The following is a 14,044-nucleotide window of genomic DNA, read 5'->3' as shown; positions in this document are numbered from 1 at the left end:
CATAGCTGATTTACACTGTTGTGTTAGTTTCGGGGACACAGCAAAGTGAATTAGGTATACATATATCCACTCTTTTTTTTAGATTCTTTTCCTAAACCAGAGTATTGAGTGCAGTTCCCTGTGCTATACAATAGGTCTTTTTAATCTATTTGATATATAGTATGTGCCTTTGTCAACCCTCCCTCCCCCCTTCCCCGTAAGCATAAGGTTGTCTCCCACATCTGTGACTCTATTTCTGTTTTGTAAGTTAATTTGTACCATTTTTTAAGATTCCACATATAAGTGATATCACATGATATTTGTCTTTCTTTGTCTGACATTACTCAGTTTGACAATCTCTAGGTCCATCCATGTTGCTGCTATAAATACTTTTTATTTAAGAGTTGAAATGATTTCCTGGTTGGTTGAGTTTTGGGGGGCGGTTTTGATACAAACAGAAAATACTAGTATATTGAATGTGGGAAATTTCAATTGTGTTTGGTGTCATCTTAATGCTCCATAGATGGGTTAGCTTTTATATCCTATGATACAAAGCATATTAAATGGCAGTTTTGAGTCAATAGTGCATTTAATGTCTTAAACTTTTTTTTTTTTTGGCCGTGACACGCAGCATGAAGGATCTTCGTTCCCTGACCAAGGATTGAACCCATGCCCCCTGCATTGGGAGCATGGAGTCTTAGCCACTGGACTGCCAGGAAAGTCTCATTGAACACTTTAAATTTCTTCTCTCCCCCTGTTGTTCTTGGGTAGAATTGTTTCCCAAAGCAAACCACTCCTTGATCTTGGCTCTCTAGTCAGAATTTTGTGCACTCTGTAACACCTTGGGTCATGGTAGTGCAATTTTCCTAGTAACTTTGCTAATGTGCTGTGAACACATGAGAAACTTGAAAAACTTCAGTATTATTGTATGTGATACTAAGTTGTGAATTAGTGGGACTTATGATGTAACAACATATCCACATTTGACTCAGTTACAAGCACTGAAATTGAAGCTGTGATCAAAAATCTCCCAAAAAACAAAAGCCCAGGACCAAATGGCTTCATGGGAGAATTCTATCAAAGAATTAGAGAAGATCTAATGGCTATCCTTCTAAAACTCTTTCAAAAAATTGCAAGGAACACTTCAAATTCATTCTATGAGGCCACCATCACCCTGATAGCAAAACCAAAGACAACACAAAAAAAGAAAACTGCAGGCCAATATCACTGATGAATATAGATGTAAAAATCCTCAACAAAATTTTAGCAAACAGAATTCAGCAACACATCAAAAAGCTCATATACCATGATCAAGTTGGGTTTATGCCAGGGACACAAGGATTCTTCAATGTACAGAAATGAATCAATGTGATATGCTATATTAACAAATTGAAAGATATAAACCATATGATAATCTCAATAGATTCAGGAAAAGCCTTTGACAAAATTTAGCACCCATTTATGATTAAAACTTTTCAAAAATGGGCATAGAAGGAACCTACCTCAACATAGTAAAGGCCATATATGATAAGCCTAGAGCAAACATTATTCTCAATATGAAAAACTGAAAGCATTCCCCCTAAGATCAGAAACAAGACAAGGGTGTCCACTTTCACCACTATTATTCAACATAGTTCTGGATGTCCTAGCTACCGCAATCAGAGAATAAAAAGAAATAAAAGGAATCCAGATTGGAAAAAAAGAAGTAAAGCTCTCAGTTTGCAGATGTCATGATACTGTACATAGGAAAACCCTAAAGATAGTATAGAAAATTACTAGAGCTAATCAGTGAATTTAGCAAAGTTGCAGGATACAAAATCAATACACACAAATCACTTCCATTTCTATATACTAACAATAAAAAATCAGAAAGAGAGATTAAGGAATCAATCCCATTCACCACTGCAACAAAAAGAATTAAATATCTAGGAATAAATTTGCCTAAGGAGATGAAAGAACTGTACACAGAAAATTATAAGACACTAACAAAATAAATCAAAGATGACATAAACAGATGGAGAGATATTCCATGTTCCTGGGTAAGAAGAATTAATATTGTGAAAATGACTATACTACCGAACACAATCTACAGATTCAATGCAATCCCTATCAAATTACCAATGGCATTTTTCACAGAACTAGAACAAAAAATTTCACAATTCATATGGAAACACAAAAGACCCCGAATAGCCAAAGCAGTCCTGAGAAATAGAATGGAGCTGAAGGAATTAACCTTCCTGAATTCAGATTATACTACAAAGCTACAGTCATCAAGACAATATGGTACTGGCACAAAAACAGAAATATAGACCAATGGGACAAGATAGAAAGCCCAGAAACAAACCCATGCACCTATGGGTACCTTATTTTTTACAAAGGAGGCAAGAATATACAATGGAGCAAAGACAAAGTTGTAAATAAATGGGGCTGGGAAAACTGGACAGCTACATGTAAAAGAATGAAATTAGGAACACTTCCTAACACCATACACAAAGATAAACTCAAAATGGATTAAAGACCTAAATGTAAGACCAGAAGCTATAAAACTCTTAGAGGCAAACATAGGCAGAACACTCGATGACATAAATCAAAGCAAGATCCTATATGACCCACCTCCTAGAGTAATGGAAATAGAAACAAAAGTAAACAAGTGGGACCTGATTAAGTTTAAAAGCTTTTGCACAGCAAAGGAAACTATAAGCAAGGTGAAAAGACAACCCTCAGAATGGGAGAAAGAAGGAAAGAAAGTAGTGCCCAACTCTTTGCAACACCATGGACAGTAGCCTGCACCAAGCTCCTCCGTCCATGGGATTTTCTAGGCAAGAGTACTGGAGTGGGTTGCCATTTTCTTCTCCAGGGAATCTTTCCAAACCAGGGATCGAACCCAGGTCTCCCTCATTGTAGACAGACGCTTTACCATCTGAGCCACCAGGGAAGTCATACAAATGAAACAACTGACAAAGGATTAAGTTCCAAAATATACAAGCAGATCATACAACTGAATGCCAGAAAAACAACCCAATCAGAGTGGGAAAAAGACCTAAACAGACATTTCCCCAAAGAAGACATACAGATGGCTAACAAACACATTAAAGGATGCTCAACATTGTTCATTACTAGAGAAATGCAAATCAAAACCACAATGAGATGTCACCTGACACTGGTCAGAATGGCCATCATCAAAAAGTCTACAAACAAATGCTGGAGAGGGTGTGGAGAAAAGGGAACGCTCCTGCACTGTTGGTGGGAATGTAAACTGATACAGCCACTATGGAAGACGGTATGGAGATTCCTTCAAAAACTAGGAATAAAACCACCATATGACCCAGCAATCCCACTCCTAGGCATATACCCTGAGGAAACCAAAATTGAAAAAGACATGTGTATTCCACTGTTCATTGCAGCACTATTTACAATAGCTAGAACATGGAAGCAACTTAGATGTCCATCAACAGATGAATGGATAAAGTTGTGGTACATATACACAATGGAATATTACTCAGCCATAAAAAGGAACACATTTCAGTCACTTCTGATGAGGTGGATGAACCTAGAACCTATTATACAGAGTGAAGTGAGTCAGAAAGAGAAAGATAAATATCGTATTCTAACACACACATATGGAATCTAGAAAGATTCTGAAGAATCTGAAGGTACTGAAGAATTTATTTACAGGGAGGCAATGGAGAAACAGACAGAGAGAACAGACTTATGGAGATGGGGAGAGGGGAGGAGAAGGTAAGATGTATGGAAAGAGTAACATGGAAACATATTACCATATGTAAAATAGATAGCCAACAGGAATTTGCTGTATGGCTCAGAGGTTCTGTATCAACCTAGAGGGGTGGGATGGGGAGGGAGATAGGAGGAAGGTTCAAAACGGAGGGGATATATGTATACCTATGGCTGATAAGAGTCAGACACGACTGAGCGACTTTTCTTTCACTTTTCACTTTCATGCACTGGAGAAGGAAATGGCAACTCACTCCAGTGTTCTTGCCTGGAGAATCCCAGGGATGGGGGAGCCTAACGGGCTGTTGTCTATGGGGTCCCACAGAGTCGGACACGACTGAAACGACTTAGCAGCAGCAGCATGGCTGATTCATGTTGAGGTTTGACAGAAAACAACAAAATTCTGTAAAGCAATTTTCCTTCAATAAAAAAATAAACTAAAAAAATTTCCCCCTGCGTTTTCTGAGTGTTATAGCTTTTTGTCTGTTTGTTTGTTCACTGCACTGGGTCTTCAATGCTGTGCCCAGGCTTTCTTTAGTTGCGCTGAGCAGGGGCTACTCTGTAGTTGCAGTTTGTTGCGGAACACAGGCTCCAGGCAGGCAGACTCAGAAGTTGAGGTTTGTGTACTCTAGAGGACAGGCTCAGGAGTGGAGTGCAAGCTTAGATGCTCCACAGCATGTGGGATCTTCCCAGACCAGGGGTCAAACCCATGACCTCTGCATGGCAGGTGGATTCTTAATGACTGGACCACCAGGGAGGTGTCTACTTGTGTACTGTTCGTGCTAATGATATGTTGGGGCAGTCAGACCTGGGTTTTCCATGGCTTCAAGCACCAGGCTGAAGGGCTTGGACTTGCTCTACAGAGCACTGGGAAGCAGGGGCAAACCAGAGAATCTTAGCAGACCTGGGTGGATGACTAGCAATTGAAGGCTGGGACAGGTTATATACTTAAAGCTATGGTTTTTCCAGTAGCCATATATGGATGTAAGAGTTGAACCATAAAGAAGGCTGAGTACCGAAGAATTGATGCCTTCAAACTGTAGTGCTGGAGGACTCTTGAGTGTCCCATGGACTGCAAGGAGATCATACCAGTCAATTCTAAAGGAAATCAATCCCGAATATTCATTGGAAGGACTGAAGCTGAAGCTTCAATGCTTTGGGCCACCTAATTCGAAGAACTGACTCACTGGAAAAGACCCTGATGTTGGGAAAGATTGAAGGCAGGAGGAGAAGGGTTCAGCAGAGGATGAGATGGTTGGATGACATCACTGACTCAATGGAAATGAGTTTGAGCAAACTCTGGGAGATGGTGAAGGACAGGGAAACCTGGTGGGCTACAGTCCATGGGGTCGCAAGGAGTCGGCTACGACTGAGCAACTCAACAACAGCAACAGACACTGCCCAAAGACCCGTCCTCTGAGAATCTCTCTGGTTTGCAATTTTCTGAGAAGCCAGCTGCTCATCAGACTGTCCTGCAAACATCTTAATCCCTGCGTAGCTCACTCATCCCTCCCTGGGGAGTTACTCGGGGGCAGACCTTGACTGGCTCCATCGCAGGACCGCTCCGCGCCTCTCACAAGGGGACCCTTTGCGCACCCAAAATGGAACGCAGTCTGCAGGACGTTGCTGCAGTTCAGGCTGTGGACACGCGGGGGCAGTAGTGTCAAGGTCAAAAGTCTGAGAAAGGCGCCTGGCGTTCTGGCGGCTGCAGGGGATCACGCGAGCTTCCGAGGTCAAGACTTCGGGCTTTTTAAAAATGGGTTTTGGGGAAACCACCACGATCCGGTTTTCTCCCACCTGCCATACCCACCAAGTAGCTGTGTCTCGCAGCCCAGCAGCTGGTGGAAGTTACGCAAAACCTATTAGTTTCACCTCTGCTCCGAATTCTCCTTGGCGCCCACCTCACTGGGGGAATCTCTCTTCCCTGCATCCCCCAAACCCCACCACACCGCATCTTCGTTTCCTCCCACTTTTCCCCTTGTTCCATCTGCTCCAGCCACACTGGCTTTTGGGTTCCTCAAATCAAACTCACAACAGTGTTTGATTTGGGGCAGCTTTGATCCCTAGAAAAACCCATCTTTGTGGTCACTTTGTAAACATATAATTTAAATCATACCTTTAGAAACAAGAGTTTCCGTTAAGTGTTCGGTTCCAAGGATAGCTATCATGTTACTTATACACCTGTCAAAGCGGACTATCATTTTCAAAGAGGTCAGTGAGTGCATCTTTGAGTCCATTCAGAAGTGCAGTGAATTGAAATCTCTTAAATATTGTAGATAACATTTATACAACGTCGTATATTTTACTTCTTTCATTTTAAATGCCTCCACCAAGCAAATGCGTCTGAAATCCTTAGCAGCTGTTACAAATCTAAAATTAAACATATACAAGGGTTTAAAATGTCCTTTTAAACATTCTGATAATTCTTCTAAAGTCAGTCAGATTATCACTTTTTTAATGTTTATTTATTTATTGTTGGCTGTGCTGGGTCTTCGATGCTGCATGGGCTTTTCTCTAGGTGCTTCAAGCAGGGCTACTCTCTAGTTGTAATGTGCTGGCTTCTCATTGCGGTGGCTTCTCTTGTTTCGGAGCATGGGCTCTAGGGCATGAGGGCTTCAGTAGCTGCAGCACATGGACTCAGTGCTTGCGGCTCCCAGGCTCTAGAGCACAGGCTCAACAGTTTTGTGGCACACAGGCTTAGTTGCTCCGTGGCATGTGGGATCTTCCTGGATCGGGGATCCAACTTGTGTCTCCTGCATTGGCAAGTGGACTCTTTACTGAGCCACCAGGAAAGCCCTCATATCACTTTGTTATCACAATGCTTCTCTCCCTCTAGTCATTCACAAGTGCATACAGCCCCCACCTGCTGATTTCCTGTGGTGATGGGTCAGGATTGGGCTTCCCTGGTGGCTCACAAAGTAAAGAATCTGCCTGTAATGCAGGAGACCTGGGTTCGAAACCTGGATTGGGAAAATCAGTTGGAGAAGGACATAGCAACCCACTCCAGTATTCTTGCCCTAGAGAATTCCATGGACAGAAGAGCCCGGCAGGCAGTCCATGAGGTCACAAAGATTTAGCTCAAAACCTCCGTTTCCTTGAGCTTCCTTGGTGGCTCAGACAGTAAAGAATCCTCCCACATTACAGGAGACCAGGGTTCCATCCCTGGGTTGGGAAGACCCCTGTAGAAGGGAATGGCAACCCACTTCCATATTCTTGCCTGGAGAATTCCATGGACAGACGTGGGCTACAGCCCATGGGGCCTCAAAGAACCTGAAGGGACTTAGCATCCACACAGTCCCTTTCCTTCCACCTGCCTTCCACACCAGGGTAAATTCGATGCTTAGGTTCCTCTGTTGGCCATCTTTGAAATTTTCCTGCAATATACTTACCTCTTTATTTCTTTTTCCACCAACTGTAATTGCTTTCGCTGTTCCAACTGGGTAATATCATAAGTGTTTTTCAAGGCACTTCTTACATGCCAGGCACTCCACAGTATCTCTATACAGATTCACCCATTCAGTACCCACAACAACCACAATCAAATCTCAGACAGGTACCCTTACTCTCCCCATTTTGAAGAGGAGAAACTGGGGCCCAGAAAGGTTAAGACACTCTCTCCAGGTCACAGAGCTTTGCAAGCAGCAGAACCTGAGCTGCCTCCATTTACTTTTATTTTTTGTTTTGAATCTCGTGGGAGATGAGTAAGTTATTTCCCCTGTGGTTGTAGCTGAGGTTTATCAGAACTCACCCAGTGTACACTTCAGACTTGTACATATCATTGTATGCAAATTTCACATCAAAGAGAAGAACTGTAAGCCAGTATCGAGCTTGAGTTAATGGTATAAGCACTGAAACCATGGCAGGGAAATGTGCAGAAGTCTCCAACATATTAAAATAGGTAAAAAGTAAGATGGATGAGTGAGTGGATGGTGAGGTAGATATTAAAGTGTACTAAGTAGCTTCAGTTGTGTCTGACTCTTTGCGACCCCATGGACTATAGCCCACCAGTCTCCTCTGTCCGTGGAATTTTCCAGGCAAGAATACTAGAGTGAGTTGCCATTTCATTCTTCATGGCGGTGTTCCCGACCCAGGGATCAAAACCATGTCTCTTACATCTCCTGCATTGGCAGCCAGGTTCTTTACTGCCAGTGCCACCTGGGAAGCTCCCAGATATTACAGCAAATATATTCAAATGTTAATTGCAGTTCCTAGGAGCTGGTGTGTGGGCGTTTGCTGGACAATTCTTTCAACTTTGCTGTGTGTTTGAAATATTTCAGAATACGATGCTGGGACCTCTGTCCTGCGTTCCTCACAGGAAAACCTGTCTTCTCCCACCCAGACAAGCAAAAAGACACTCACACTCAATGTATCCACACTTGGGTTTGTCCAGTTCCCCCAGAATGGTTCCTCTCCCTAAGTTTCTTCCTTGGCATTGAGTTCCCAAAAGTTAGGGGTTGTCAGAGATTCCCCCATCTCACCACTGGGATCCAAGATCTCCCTTAGGGTGACCAACTGTACTTCTGGCTTACCCAAGACTGAGGGAGTTCCTGGGATGTAGGACTTCATGTGTTAAATCAGAAAAGCCTCAGGCAAATGGGCATGAGTTGGTCCCCTAACCTCTCATTCCTGCCTCTTAAACATGGTGAGTGAAAGTGAAAGAAAGTGAAGTCGCTCAGTCATGTCCGACTCTCTGGGACCCCATGGGCTGTAGCCTACCAGGCTTCTCTGTCCATGGGATTTTCCAGGCAATAGTCCTGGAGTGGATTGCCATTTCCTTCTCCAGGGGATCTTCCCAACCCAGGGATTGAACCTGGGTCTCCCACGTTGTAGACAGATGCTTTACCGTCTGAGCCACCAGGGAAATCCCTTAAACATGGTAGGTTTATACAAATTGCCACTGCCCTTTGTGCTTAGTCGCTTCAGTTGTGTCCGACTTTGCAACTCTATGGACTAGAGCCCGCCAGGCTTCTCTGTCCATGGGATTCTCCAGGCAAGAATACTGGAGTGGGTTGCCATGCCCTCCACCAGGGGATTTTCCCGACCCAGGGATCAAACCTGGGTCTCATGTCTCCTGCTTTGGCAAGCAGGTTCTTTACCGCTAGGGCCACCTGGAAGCCGCTGCTGTAGTCAATAATACACACAATAGTGACGAGGATAATAACAAACAGTGGCAGCCGGCTTATCGCAAGAGCTGGCTATGGACAAGTTCCTCTTCTGCACGTTCCATGTGGCAGGACTTGCGATGCACACGACACTCAGTGTTGAACATCGCCTGTGTGAAAGATGAAAAAGCCAGGCACAGAGAGGTAAAGCCCCAGCCCACCATCACACTGCTGACTAACAACAGGGCAGCTGGAGTCTGAACTCAGGCAGACGGCTCAGCCACCTCCAAACAGCTATCCTGGAGAGCTGACTCGAACATACCATCTGCCTGAGTTTGGGGGTGAGGGTCCCCCTCACTGTAGACTCACCTTCCATCAACAATTGTCTGTGTTTTATCAGAATGGTTATTTAGGTAAATGCTGCTTTCCTGAATAAACAAAATCTTTATTAGCTTATCATTTTTAAAGATTAATTCAATAAAGAAATTAATAAGGTAGATGTTAATAATTCCCCAAGGCACCCATCTCCAGAAGATTCCGCTCTTAAACTGGTTCATATGGGCACCAGAATTATTTCTTCTTGGTGAGCAGCAACCAAGCGCTTGCAGTTTTCTATCAAGATACAGTGTGACAGGGACTTCCCTGGTGGTCCAGTGGCTAAGAGTCCACACTCCCAATACAGGGGGCCTGGGTTCGAGCCCTGGTCAGGGAACTAGATCCTACATGCTGCAATTAAGACCTGGCACAATAAAATAAATAAAGAAAAAAGTATATATAAAGGTGTGAAAGTGTTAGTCACTCAGTCATGTCCAACTCTTTGTGACCCCATGGACTGAAGCCACCAGGCTCCTCTGTACATGGAATTCTCCAGGCAAGAATACTGGAGTGGGTTGGCATTTCCTTCTCCAGGTGATCTTCCCAAGCCAGGGATGGAACACAGCTTTCCTGCACTGCAGGCAGACTATTTACCCACTGAGCCACCAGGGAAGCCCTTATTAAAGATACAGTGTGATAAATAATAGATAGGTAGGTAGATAGATGGGCTTCCCTGGTGGCTCAGTGGTGAAGAATCTGCCTGCCATGCAGGAGACATCTCTGCTCTGGTAAGATCCCCAGGAGAAGGAAATGGCAACCCAATCCAGTATTCCTGTCTGAGAATCCCACAGACAGAGGAACCTGGCAGGCTACAGTCCATGGGATCGCAAAAGAGTCAAACACAACAGAGTGACTGAGCATGCGCACATTCACAGATAAAACTCTCAACATCCCATGGACTGTAGCCCGCCAGGTTCCTCTGTCCATGGGATTTCCCAGGCAAGAATACTGGAGTGGGTTGCCATTTCCTTCTCCAGAAATAGATAGATAGCAGTAGTTAAATGGATACAGATAGATATAAACAGATACAGAGAAACAGATGATACAGATCTGTCTGTGACTTGCTTTTTCCTAGATTGATCTTATAAAAACACAGCTTGGACCCTATCCTCCAAACCTATCGCCTTCCAAATCAAGTCCACACTCCATGGCTCCACACCCTTGTCCCTGGGACCCTTTTAGCCCCTGATCTCCACCTCCTGAAACCTCCCACCTCAGGCTCTCCTCACCACACATATCAGTCTGGTGCACTCCTCCCTCCACTGACTCGTTCTTGTCAGAAGTAATGTTAACCCCATTCTCCCTTCTCCCCCAACAGGCGTAGATTTCTTGTCCACCCAGATCTGCTTTCGAGGGAATTCCTGGACTGAGGGTGGGAGGATACTTGACAGATTAGAGACTTGGGAGTAGGTGATGGGGGTGTATGTTGAGTCCAGATGTCCGGGAGGCTTGAGGAAGTGGTATGGCATTGAAGTCAGGCACTCAAGGACAAGGAGGTGGGCAGAGAGTGTGCCAGAGGAAGGCACAGCAGGTGCAAAGGCCCTGAGGTAGAAATTTGTTTTGCTGTTTGGTCACTAAGTCATGTCCAACTCTTTGCAACTCCACTGACTGCAGCACGCCAGGCTTCCCTGGCCTTCACTGTCTCCCAGAATTTGCTCAGATTCATATCCATTGAGTCAGTGACACCATCCAACCATCTCATCCTCTGTCATCCCCTTCTCCTGCCTTCTATCTTTCCCAGCATCAGGGTCTTTCCAGTGAGTCAGCTCTTCACATCAGGTGGCCAAAGGATTGGAGTTTCAAGTTCAGCATCAGTCCTTCCAATGAATATTCAGGGTTGATTTCCTTTAGGATGGACTGGTTTGATCCAGGACTCTGGATCAAATCCACAGGACTCTCAAGAGTCTTCTCCAATACACTGTCTTTGGTGCGACTTGTGCCCTGTGGCCCAGACAGGAAGGAAATGCAAACAGTGACGTATTTCCAGGAGTCCTGCATTATGAAAAACGGCAACAACATTTGGGAATTCCCTCGTGGTCCAGTTGGTTAAGACTCCATGTGCTTCCAACGCTGGGAGTGTGAGTTTGATCCTTGGTCGGGGAACTAAGATCCCACATGCTGTGCACCTTGGCCAAAAAATAAATGTTTAGATGAAGCAAGCTGTAAAGGGGTGGTTGTGCTGTGCTGTGTCGCTCAGTCGTGTCCGACTCTTTGCCACCCCATGAACTGCAGCCCTCCAGGTTCCTCTGTCCATGGAGATTCTCCAGGCAAGAGTACTGGAGGGGGTTGCCACGCCCTCCTCCAGGGGATCTTCCCAATCCAGGGATCAAACCCAGGTCTTCCGCATTGCAGGGAGATTCTTTACCATCTGAGCCACCAGGGAAGCCCTGGTAGTTAGTGGGGTGGTTACTGGTAGGTGAAACCAGGAAGGTTTGGGCAGACTGCACATTCAGACTGGAGGTAAAAATATGTTGTGCAAGGGTGTCCCCTTCTTCCACTTTTCCACTGATAATTCCTGAGCAGTTGCCATGTGGGCCCCAGATTCTAGATGCCAGAGAAATAGCAGCAAACACGACCGACTGAGACAGTTCTTATCGCCCCAGACCTCATTCGTCTGGGGAGACAGACTGAAAACAAGATAAGCAGAGTGTGGTTCAACAGGCAGTGATAAGGGCTATGGATAAAACTACAGCAGGAGAAGAGGGATTCGGGATGGGGGTGGGAGGGGTGCTTTTCAGAAGAGTTAAAGGAACTTCAATACAGTAGAGAGGCAGCCACAGGGGTAGCTGGAGAAGGAAGGATCTTCTACGGAAATGGAACAGCAAGCGCCAAGGCCCTGAGGTCAGAGCGAGGGCTCCTGTTCCAGGAAGGGAGGGTGAGAAAGCCAGAAGAGTGGTCAGAGCTGCGGCAGAGCAGGCAGGGGAGGGCAGGGAGGAACTCAGCCATGGGATTGACGTTGCTGTTGGGAAGCAAGGCAGGAGTGGAGGGGGAAGGAGGCTCAGGGCCAAACCCTGATCCACCTCCACAGACAATCAGAACCAGGTCTGGGTTCCCTGGAGTGAACAGAGAGGAGTTTGCTTAGAACCCCAGAGGTGACCCGAAAGACCTAACTGAGGAGTCGCAAGTTTCATTACACACTCCACACAAAGCCTGACTTATTTTCACATGCGTGTGCTTTTATGCTTTTTTTATTTAAAAGGTACAAAAAAATGTTTAGGTACATGTTAACTTTTAAGAAACCTTTAAGAAAAGGTTATTTTAAAACCTTTAAAAAAAAACAAAAAAATTAAAAGATACAGAAAATGTTAACATTTGACAAGGTCAAAAAATGGTATCAATAGAACTTCCCTGGTGGTCCAGGAAGGGCTCCGAGCTTCCACTGCAGGGGGCACGGGTTCAATCCCTGGTCCAGGAACTAAGATCCCCACATGTCACACAGCAAAGCCTCTCAAAAAAATGCTATCGATTGCATCCCATTCTTCAGAAGAAAAATGTAGGCAGACAAAATTAATAATAAAAAAAATTACTGACTAGTGACTCTCTAGGCAGACTGGTGTAATCATCTCCCTTGTGCTTTTCAGTATTTTCCGACGTTTCTCCAGAGACCATGTAATACGATAGGATAACAAATATTATAGTTTTGTGTGATCTCAAAAAATACAGAAAGAATAGAAGATAATCCTTCCAACAACCCAGACCTGCTACATGAAGAAGCAAATTTAACAATGGATTCTAATTGCTTCCGATCATTTTGTTTTCCTTTTTCGTGAAAGGAAACAGTAGAGATAAATGTGAAGCCCCTTTTCTGGACACCCCTCCTTATCCCTGAGCCCCAATTCCATTCCCTTCCCTGTCTCCCCAGAAAAACAACCACTTCCCTGAATCTGGAGTGAGGTCTTTGTTTTCTGTTTACACTCAGACTGCAGATATGTTAGGAGGAAGTCTGCATTTATTCTACTGGCAAAATAACTAAGCACTTTTCAAGCAAAAATCCAAACAGTACAGAAAGTATGGGTTTCCCAGGTGGCGCAGTGGTAAGGAATCCAGCTGCTAGTGCAGGAGATGCAGGAGACATGGGTTCGATCCCTGGGTTGGGAAGATCCCCTGGAATAAGAAATGGCAACCCATTCCAGTATTCTTGCCCAGGAAATCCCATGGACAGAGGAGCCTGGCAGGCTACAGTCCCCGGTGTCCCAAAGAGTTGAACATGCCTGAGTGACTGAGCACAGCACACACCACAGAAAGTATAAAATGGAAAGAGAATGTCCCACCCCATCCCCAAAGAAAGGAAAGTAATTAACAGCTAGAATATAAATTTCACCAGCACTTGGGGCCCAGCAGAGCAGGTTTTTCCTGATCTGTCTTGTTCCCTGCTGTGTCTATGAGGGGGTGGTGGGTACACCTCCTGGGCATACAGCAGGTGTTCAATGCACGTTGAATCAATGTTTAAGTTTCTTGGATCATGCCTATTTTCAAAGTCAACTTTTTTATGTTGGCCTAACTTTAGATTTACAGGAAAATTGCACCAAAAAAATTTAAAAAACAGTGCAAAGAGTTGCAACATACGTCTCACTGTTGCCTCAATGACTAGCGTCCAGTACATGTCACACCTGTAACCACTCCAGGATTGTGAGTTGTGTTACTATTCACAAAACTCTGAATGTCACCAGATTTTCCATGAGTGCCCCTTTTCTGGTCCAAGATCCCCATGTTCAGTTTGTCCTCCCGTTTCTTGGGGCTCCTCCAGTCTGTGGTTCGTGTTAGTCACTCAGTCGTGCCCAACTCTTAGAGACCCCATGGACTGTAATCTGCCAGGCTCCTCCGTCCAAGGAATTCTCCAGGCAAAAGTACTGGAG

This window comes from Bos taurus, chromosome 7 (assembly GCF_002263795.3).
Source record: "Bos taurus isolate L1 Dominette 01449 registration number 42190680 breed Hereford chromosome 7, ARS-UCD2.0, whole genome shotgun sequence".
NCBI lineage: Eukaryota > Metazoa > Chordata > Mammalia > Artiodactyla > Bovidae > Bos > Bos taurus.
Note: the sequence above shows the minus strand (reverse complement) of the source record.